The sequence below is a fragment of the Dipodomys ordii genome, unplaced genomic scaffold (genome assembly GCF_000151885.1).
Source record: "Dipodomys ordii isolate 6190 unplaced genomic scaffold, Dord_2.0 Scaffold34, whole genome shotgun sequence".
Lineage (NCBI taxonomy): Eukaryota > Metazoa > Chordata > Mammalia > Rodentia > Heteromyidae > Dipodomys > Dipodomys ordii.
In genome coordinates, this window is record NW_012267250.1 from 2955239 (window position 1) to 2963092 (window position 7854).

The following is a 7854-nucleotide window of genomic DNA, read 5'->3' on the forward strand; positions in this document are numbered from 1 at the left end:
AATGTCTAATAGAAGCTGTCAATGCTGCACTGACTGAGGATCCTTTTCCAGCCCTTTTCCTAGGAGAATTTGGACTGTTAGAAGTGCACTTTAGAGGAGCCTGGTTACTGTTTCCATGAATAAGATAAAATGGTGTTTATCCTCTGTAGATCAATGCTGTCTTGTTTGAACTTATTGAGTCATTTAGAGACACATGTGGCAATGAACACCCTTGTGCAATAGTGCCCAAAGTACTACCTTGCTTTCTAGGTGATGACAGTATTTTAAAAGACAGTTACTAAAACAGTTGTTTTTTTTTCTCCAAATATCAACTGGATGTTTGATAAAATGAGTATACACTGAACACGAGTGACCTGTGGGTTTAAATAAAAGGGGCATTGGGCATTTCACTAAGAGTTTTGAGACGTATTCTCACAAGTATATCTTGTGTTTTTTAAAATAAATTTTATTGAGATTAGGTGATTATATAGATCTCACATATCTCACAGTATTGTGGAATAGTGATACTTAGTAAGTCACAAACACATTTTATCCTTCACAAGGCAAATTGTTATTATCATGGTCTATAAAGTTTGTGAATTCTATGAGCTTTTACAGTACAACTATTTCTTCCACATCAGTTGATATTTTACATTTCTTTCATTTTGCTTAGTGTAAGCGGTTCCCTCTTTCCCTCTCATTCTGCCTTGTATTTTAATGTTTAAAAAAAGAATTATAGCTTGTCTCTCAATAAATGGAAGTGAATCTGTGATTAATAAAAACTTCTTTGTTTATGTAGTTTCTTATTTTAATGACTTGTTTTGACAAAGAGATGTTAATGAGTAAGTATGGACAGTTTTAGAGGTTCTTGGAGGCTGTGACAAATAGGGGAAGAGGAAGGAAAAAGAATTGCAATCTAGCTCTGTCTGGAGACAAGTCCACTGTTCTTTTTCTAATTAATTTTAAAAGCCTCTAAACCTCGTACAGTCTTATTTGCTGAAAGATAATGAGAGCATATGATTCCTTGGTGTGTTTGACTGTAATGATTTCAAAAGCAATGAATTCAGTTGATCCTGCTTATGAGTATTGGACATGGGCTATAAAAGTGATTTATTCTTTCTTAATCTGTATTTTAAGGAACATCAAGTTTGAGAGCTACTGATGGATTTTTTTCCTGGAAAATATTCTGTTGTAAAGTTAAGCTTAAGAAAGGCAGTGTACTCTCTTGCATGAATGAACATATTTACGTACATTGTAAATTGTACTTGTTAGCTGTAGTCAGACCACCTGGTTTATGAACCTGGCTCTCTTCTTGCTCATTGGGTTTTGCTGAGTCTGTTAGTTAACTTGCTGATACCTAAATTTTGTCCTAAGAATATCTTCAAATTATATTGTTACTCTTAACAACAACAGGAGATAAACATTTGGAGGCTACTTAGAAATGCACTTGATAGCATAGTGCCATAATATGTATTAATTTTATTATGCAAAATAGATGTATAGTAAGATGACCTTCTTTAAATGATCTCATCCCTCTTTCTCTGCCTACATGTCCAGGTAGTAGACAATTTTGTTGTTGTTGTTGTTGTGGCACATTTGTTACATAGTGCAGGAAATGTTGATATTTGAAATATCACAAGATGAACTTAGTACTAGCTCAGTTGGAAATAACCTAGTATTCAGTATATTTAGAGATTATGTCATGTTATTAGGTTTGCTGAGAGCAACTTATTTTTCTTTGAACTATTTTCTCTCTTCTTTTATACATGATAAAAACTGGAACAACAAAATGCACACCTCTTCTAAAACTGCTATTGTTAATGGTGTTCTAGTGCAGTTCCCAGACCCTGTATGTCATTGGTCTACTGCTCTGTCTTTAGCTGGGGATAGTATCACTGCTTTAACAAGTGGTTTAAATTTTATTTACAGATTTATTCTCTCAGTACATGTTCCCTAGAAAGCATGCTTTGGACTAGAACAATATTTTTTACAATGTTCTTAATTGATAACAAGAGAGGAGTTTACCACTGACAATATTGTGTTCTTCATCTTCTTAGAGATATACAATACAATCTGAGAAGTGCTATTGTAAAGAAACATGTGTAACTTGTAGCCTGTTCTTTGAAACTTACTAATCACAAAACCAAAAAGTTTCAATTGGGGAGTTTGACAGTTCTGGTAGGAATAGGATATTTTTATTAAGAATTGATTTATTTCCTTAGATAGAACCATCATATCCTGACATGAATTTTTTTTGTGGGGGTGAACAAATTGAAAATGTGAAACACATCTGCATTATAGTTTCTCAAACAGTAGAACTCATCTAATAATTAGCCATGCCAAGGTTCAAATTTAACACATTTAAAGCAAGTCACTTTTGCATAACTATTTCTCTTCCTAGAATGAATAGCAAATAGCATAAGAATTCTTTTTTGATTAAAAGACTAATAGCAGAGGAAATATCAAGGATATAGTATAAATTATTTTTCTGATGGTGGTAGTGTGGAGATAATTGAATATAAGAAGTCTAATGTATGATAGTAATTATGACCATACCGGGAACTCAAAATCTGCCAGAATGTTAATCCTAGTACTCTTGCTATTTACATTTCTGTTTCCTGGGCTTTAGGATGAGAACAGGCAGTCAAATACAACTCTCTCACCAGGGCTAAATAAACTTTTAAACACAATCATCCCACTTTTGAACCTACAAAAATGAATCTGTATATTTTTAAACTCTAGATATATGAAACCCAGAAGCAAAGCATGGCAGCCTTCTCATTTTGAGATGACTTGATTATTCCGATACATTTTTTTTGTTTCTATTTGTCTCATTAGTATAGAATCAAACCAGACAATTCCCTGGGTTAGTCTCAGCAATAGAAGAGAGTTCAAGCTCTAATTTGTCTCAGAAACCACAGTCCTATGGAGTTGAAAAGAAAACATGAAATTGCATGGACCATACCTGAGTAATTTCAGAGATCCCCACCCGGAAAAAGGTTCCTTGATTATGGCGAATTCAACGTGTCACTCTGGTTATGTTCTAATCATCATATCAAACTCCAAAGGTTCAGTGGCTTTAGGTTTGGTTTACAATTCCTAGGAGTTAAACTTTAACTCACCCTGTCTCTTGCATCCAGGCAGCCCTTTGACCAGATAATTGGATCACTACAGCCTAAACAGAATCTATGAAACTGCTCTCCTTGTTTTTGTTTACATAATTAAATGTCTCCTGTATTGAAAACAATAGGAGGGAAAACTATTTTGAATTTATTTTACTGAGATATATCTAAAAAAATAACATTTGCTACTATTTGAGTAATTAAGCTTGCTCTCTCCTTCCTTCCTTCCTTCCTTCCTTCCTTCCTTCCTCTCTTTCTCTTTCTTTCTTTCTCTCTTTCTCTCTCTCTTTCTTTCTTTCTTCCTTCTTTCCTTCCTTCCTTTCCTTTTTTTTTTCTTCCTATACCAACATGATTTTAAGGTTAAGGTAGTTTAGGAGAATATTTCTTTATTTTATAATTTTTCTATCACTGTATTACATGGAGTAACGTGTTGAATTTTAGATCAAGTATCTAGATAAATGGCTTGCGAACATAAAGTACACAAAACAGATACATAATCAAGTGGAAAGCTCAGGTTAGGGAAAATAGACTTCTTTTATATAAGCTTCTTATTGACACAAAAGAAGGAGCCATCTCTCATATGAGAGCTAATGCTATTGTTCATTACCTGAAATCTCATTGGTTAGCTATGTTTCTTACAGACAGAGAAACAGTATTTTCAACAAGGTAAAGTCTACACTATAAATTCCCCATTAAGAGTTTCAGTCTGTATCTGAAGGGTAAAACAAGTCAATTTACATAAAGAAGAACCCAAATCCTCTTAATTTTTAATAAATTTTGATTTAAGAATTATAGACCACAAGTTCTCAAATTCAAGTTAAAAATAGTCTCCTTGGCCTCAGTTCTAGTGAGAGGAATCTGATATATTAGGAACCAACTATTTAGAGAACACTTTTGTTCATGAAAAAACATAGGACAAGCCATTCTTCTGTTATATAGACACAGAAGAAAATCTACCAGTTAAGCTCATCTATGATTACACAAGAGAAAAGAGATATGTTGGCATTCAACTTCTGCCTGGTTTTTTAGTTCTCAAACATGAAAAAGGCTTGATTTATTTAGACATTTTTTTGTTTTATTTTTTCAGATGCATCGTGATTTTTTGTCCATATTTTTATTCTGAAAATACCATACAGAAGGATTACAATTACATGAGCAAGGTAATGAGTACATTTCTTATCAAGCATTGTTGCCTCCTCCTTTGTTTCCTCTTCCCATCCCTTCCCATCTCCCACTCCCCCTCCCCCGCCAAAGTTGTATCCCATGCAAAAATCAAATGCATACTAAAGTGTTTTTGCTCTGGAATTGTGTTCCTTGGGGAGAGAACTAGAGGAAGTTTCCATGCTCTACCCTGCTTATACCTGTGTGAGAGACACTTTCTCCTCAAGAGTGAAATCCCTGGTTAGTTCTCCTAGGCTTGTTTGATTCCCAATGAGTGGGGAATTCTCACTTTGAGTTAGCCTAATCCAACAAAGACTTGCTAGTATTATGAGGTTGATAATGCTGAGAAGGTTTCCTTAATATTTTATATGGTGGGTGCCTAGAATGTTTACAAGTAGAGATGAAAAAAGGGAAGAAAAGAATTACAGGTACCTGGTGGAAACAGCAAAACATGACAAGTATAAGTACAAGTCATTATGTCGAAAACGAACTTTACAACTTTGGTGGGAGGGGGAGGGTTGGGGGGAAGGGGGGGAGGGCGGGGAGGATGGGAAGGGATGGGAAGGGGAAACAAAGGAGGAAGCTACCATGCTTGATAAGAAATGTACTCATTATCTTGCTCATGTAATTGTTTTTTATTAAAAACAATAAAAATATTTAAAAAATACTAAAAAAATGAATCATACAGATGCTCCTTGACTAACAATGAGATCACTTCTCAGTGCGTTTACTACACCTACACTATGTAACGCTATAGGTGAGTAACATGGTATACAGTAGACTACAGATTGTTTCCCATCCTGATTGCAGGGCCGGCTGGGAGCTGTGGGCCATTGCCACTGCTTAGCTCTGTGGGACAGAATGTGTCATATGACATATCACTAAAAAGGATCAAAATTCAAAGTTTTAGTACACTTCTCCCAATTGCATAATGGGACAGAAATATGATAGATAAGGACACAGGAAAACTAAAACTAACAAATGCTGAGTCATTTTGAGAAATTAGAACCAGAAAGTAAGCTGAAAGACCAGAACAGCAAACTCTTCTCTCATCGCCTCCTTGTAGACATTAAAAATAGGAGACATACAGAGTTATCTGCATCGGTCTCTTCCTTTGGGACATTAAAATGCTGCCAATCTCTTTGAAAGAGTGGAGAGATGGCAAATTGGAAGACATATGGGGCAAAAGGAAGTTCTAGGAGGAACTTAACTGTTGTCCATGTTTTGGTAGGCCTACATCACATTTCCAAATGTTAGGATAATGCACAGCACTCATCTTGGTTAGCGGAAACCCACCTGACTAAACCCAAGTGTCTAATGATTAGTGATTGTTGGACTACATGACCAAGTGTATGTATTTCCTCGGCTCAAAGAATATAAAACTCACAAAAAGTCTCCCTACTCTACTCAACTTCCTATCTCTACTCAACTTCCCCCCACTGTTCCCTCATCTTTATACTGTTATAATAGCCTCTCCGCCCGCCTCCCCTCCCCCCCACCAATTAGATCTTCTTTGTATGAGACTCTTTGAACTTCTTATCATTGTAATTACCAAGCTCTTAAGATTTTGAGTGGGAAGCCAGGATGCTAGCAAAATCCCTCATACCTCATTCAGTACCTTTTACAATGTTTCTGAATTGGGAGACAATAGCAGTAAATAATTTGGTAGCATTACTATATTATTGCTTTTATTTGCTAAATCATTTTGTCACAGTTGATCAGAAATAAAGCAAACTATAAAAGCTTAGCTTCTTTTTTCCCAAAGGCTGTCTAGGAGGGAAGACTAACTCTGGGAAAGAGAAACCAAACCAATCAGAATGAGATTGATTAGAGTCATGGTGTATAGTAAACAATTTTTTTCCACTAGTTATCTAAATACAATATGTAGGTGTAAAGTTTTGTTAGGTAGATAACTATTTTAAATGAGAGTAGGAGGAGGTTATAGAATGAATAAAGTGGTTTATATCCATCTTATTAAAAACAATAGAACATATTGCTCAGAATACCAAGTGAATTGTAATGATCAAGGAAAAGCATTACTCATGAGATCCCTTTTTAGGAACATGTATGTCTGTGTGTACGGGTAACAATGCAAAACTTATTTGTAATCATTAATCCCAGTTTTAAAAGTTTGTAAAATATGATGCTAATCTTTTTTGATCCAATAGTTGGCAAACTAGACAGAGGGTACATGGAGGAAATGCTACACCAGTTAACTCATTATTGTTATAATAAATATTATAAAGGAGAAGTACAGGGCACTTAACCTACTATAGGACTAGTGGACAAGGAAGTAGATCAAGAAAGCTTTCTAGAGTACATCATATTTGCATTGAAACATGGAGGATGTGTGGATTGGGGATTGTCATTCTAGTTGGTGGAAATAGTACATATGGATGCCCTCAGTGGGAAGGAGTGGTACACTGAAATAAGTAATGGAAGGCCATTGATAGTAGTAAGACAGTAAAAGAGAAAAATGACTGGAGTATATGGCAGAGTCAAAGCCAGCTAATAAGGGGCGATGTGTATGAATACTACAGAGTTCCAACATTACTCCAAGACAAGTAGCCAATGAAGGACCTACAGAAGTAGGAATTACTGCATCAATTTGTTTACATTCTGGGTGTAAAGAAAAGTTGGCTATGGGATGACATTGCTCTGATTCTTTCAGTTGCTCAAATTTATTTTGTTCATGAATTTGTTTAAATGAATGTTTTACATTTGGAAAGGAAAGTATCTAAGACCAGCCAAAGGGGAGATGGCAAGTGGTGGTCTTCAAGATGAAGGTTGGTGGCATTGAGGATAAAGTAGGTGAGCTCTGTCAAACAAGGAAGAGGTAAATCCTAAACAGGACCTGGAGTCTGAGGGAGGCAGAGAAATATCTGCAGGGGGTGAGTTACTGAGTGACTTGTCACAGTAATTAGTTGGATGGTAGTGCTACCTGATGAAATGGTAATACTCAAAAAGGTAGGAGTACAAAGAATGAGCTACATTGAAGTGCTTGTTAAAAAATGGCAATCCTTAGTCAATCTCATGTGAGTTGTTTTATGGATTTTAATCTTGCTCTTACTATCATTTAAGTGGAAAAATTCATTGAGATTTAGTGGCTACAATGAAACACCAAGCTTTCGAAAACTTAAAGTAGAATCTAAAACTAAAGATTTCCAACTATAAGACCCTTATCTCCCAGTTAACATCCTTCGTCTCTTCAGTAAAATACTTGTGTGTGTGTGTGTGTGTGTTGGCCCTGACCACTGTCCCTGAGCTCTTTTTGTGCAAGGCTAGCACTCTACCACTTGAATCATAGCCCCACTTCTGACTTTTTGGTAGTTAATTAGATTCTTACAGATTTTTCTACCTGGCTGGCTTCAAACCACAATCCTCACATCTCAGTCTCCTGAGTAGCTAAGACTACAGCCATGAGCCACCAGTGCCCAGCTCAGTAAAATACTTCTTTACTGGCTTCAATTTCAACTGGACATTCATTAAGTTTTGTATATTTGTTAGGTATGTCAGAGATATGCCATTCACTCTAAGGGAAGATTCTAAAGATAGGAAGTGCTGCATTAGATATAGCAAAAGCTGAATTTCT

At 35.7% G+C, this 7854-nt stretch overlaps 1 protein-coding gene across 2 annotated transcripts in view; it reads right to left on the reverse strand.

The window, feature by feature from the left end:
* A1cf (APOBEC1 complementation factor) overlaps positions 1 to 3040 on the reverse strand; it is a 64460-nt gene extending 61420 nt beyond the window's left edge. For both annotated transcript variants that reach the window (XM_013017237.1, XM_013017236.1), the window contains exon 1: positions 2945 to 3040. The gene's annotated coding sequence lies outside the window, so the exon portion shown is untranslated. The remainder of the gene's footprint in view (positions 1 to 2944) is intronic.
* Between the last annotated feature and the right edge of the window lie 4814 nt (positions 3041 to 7854).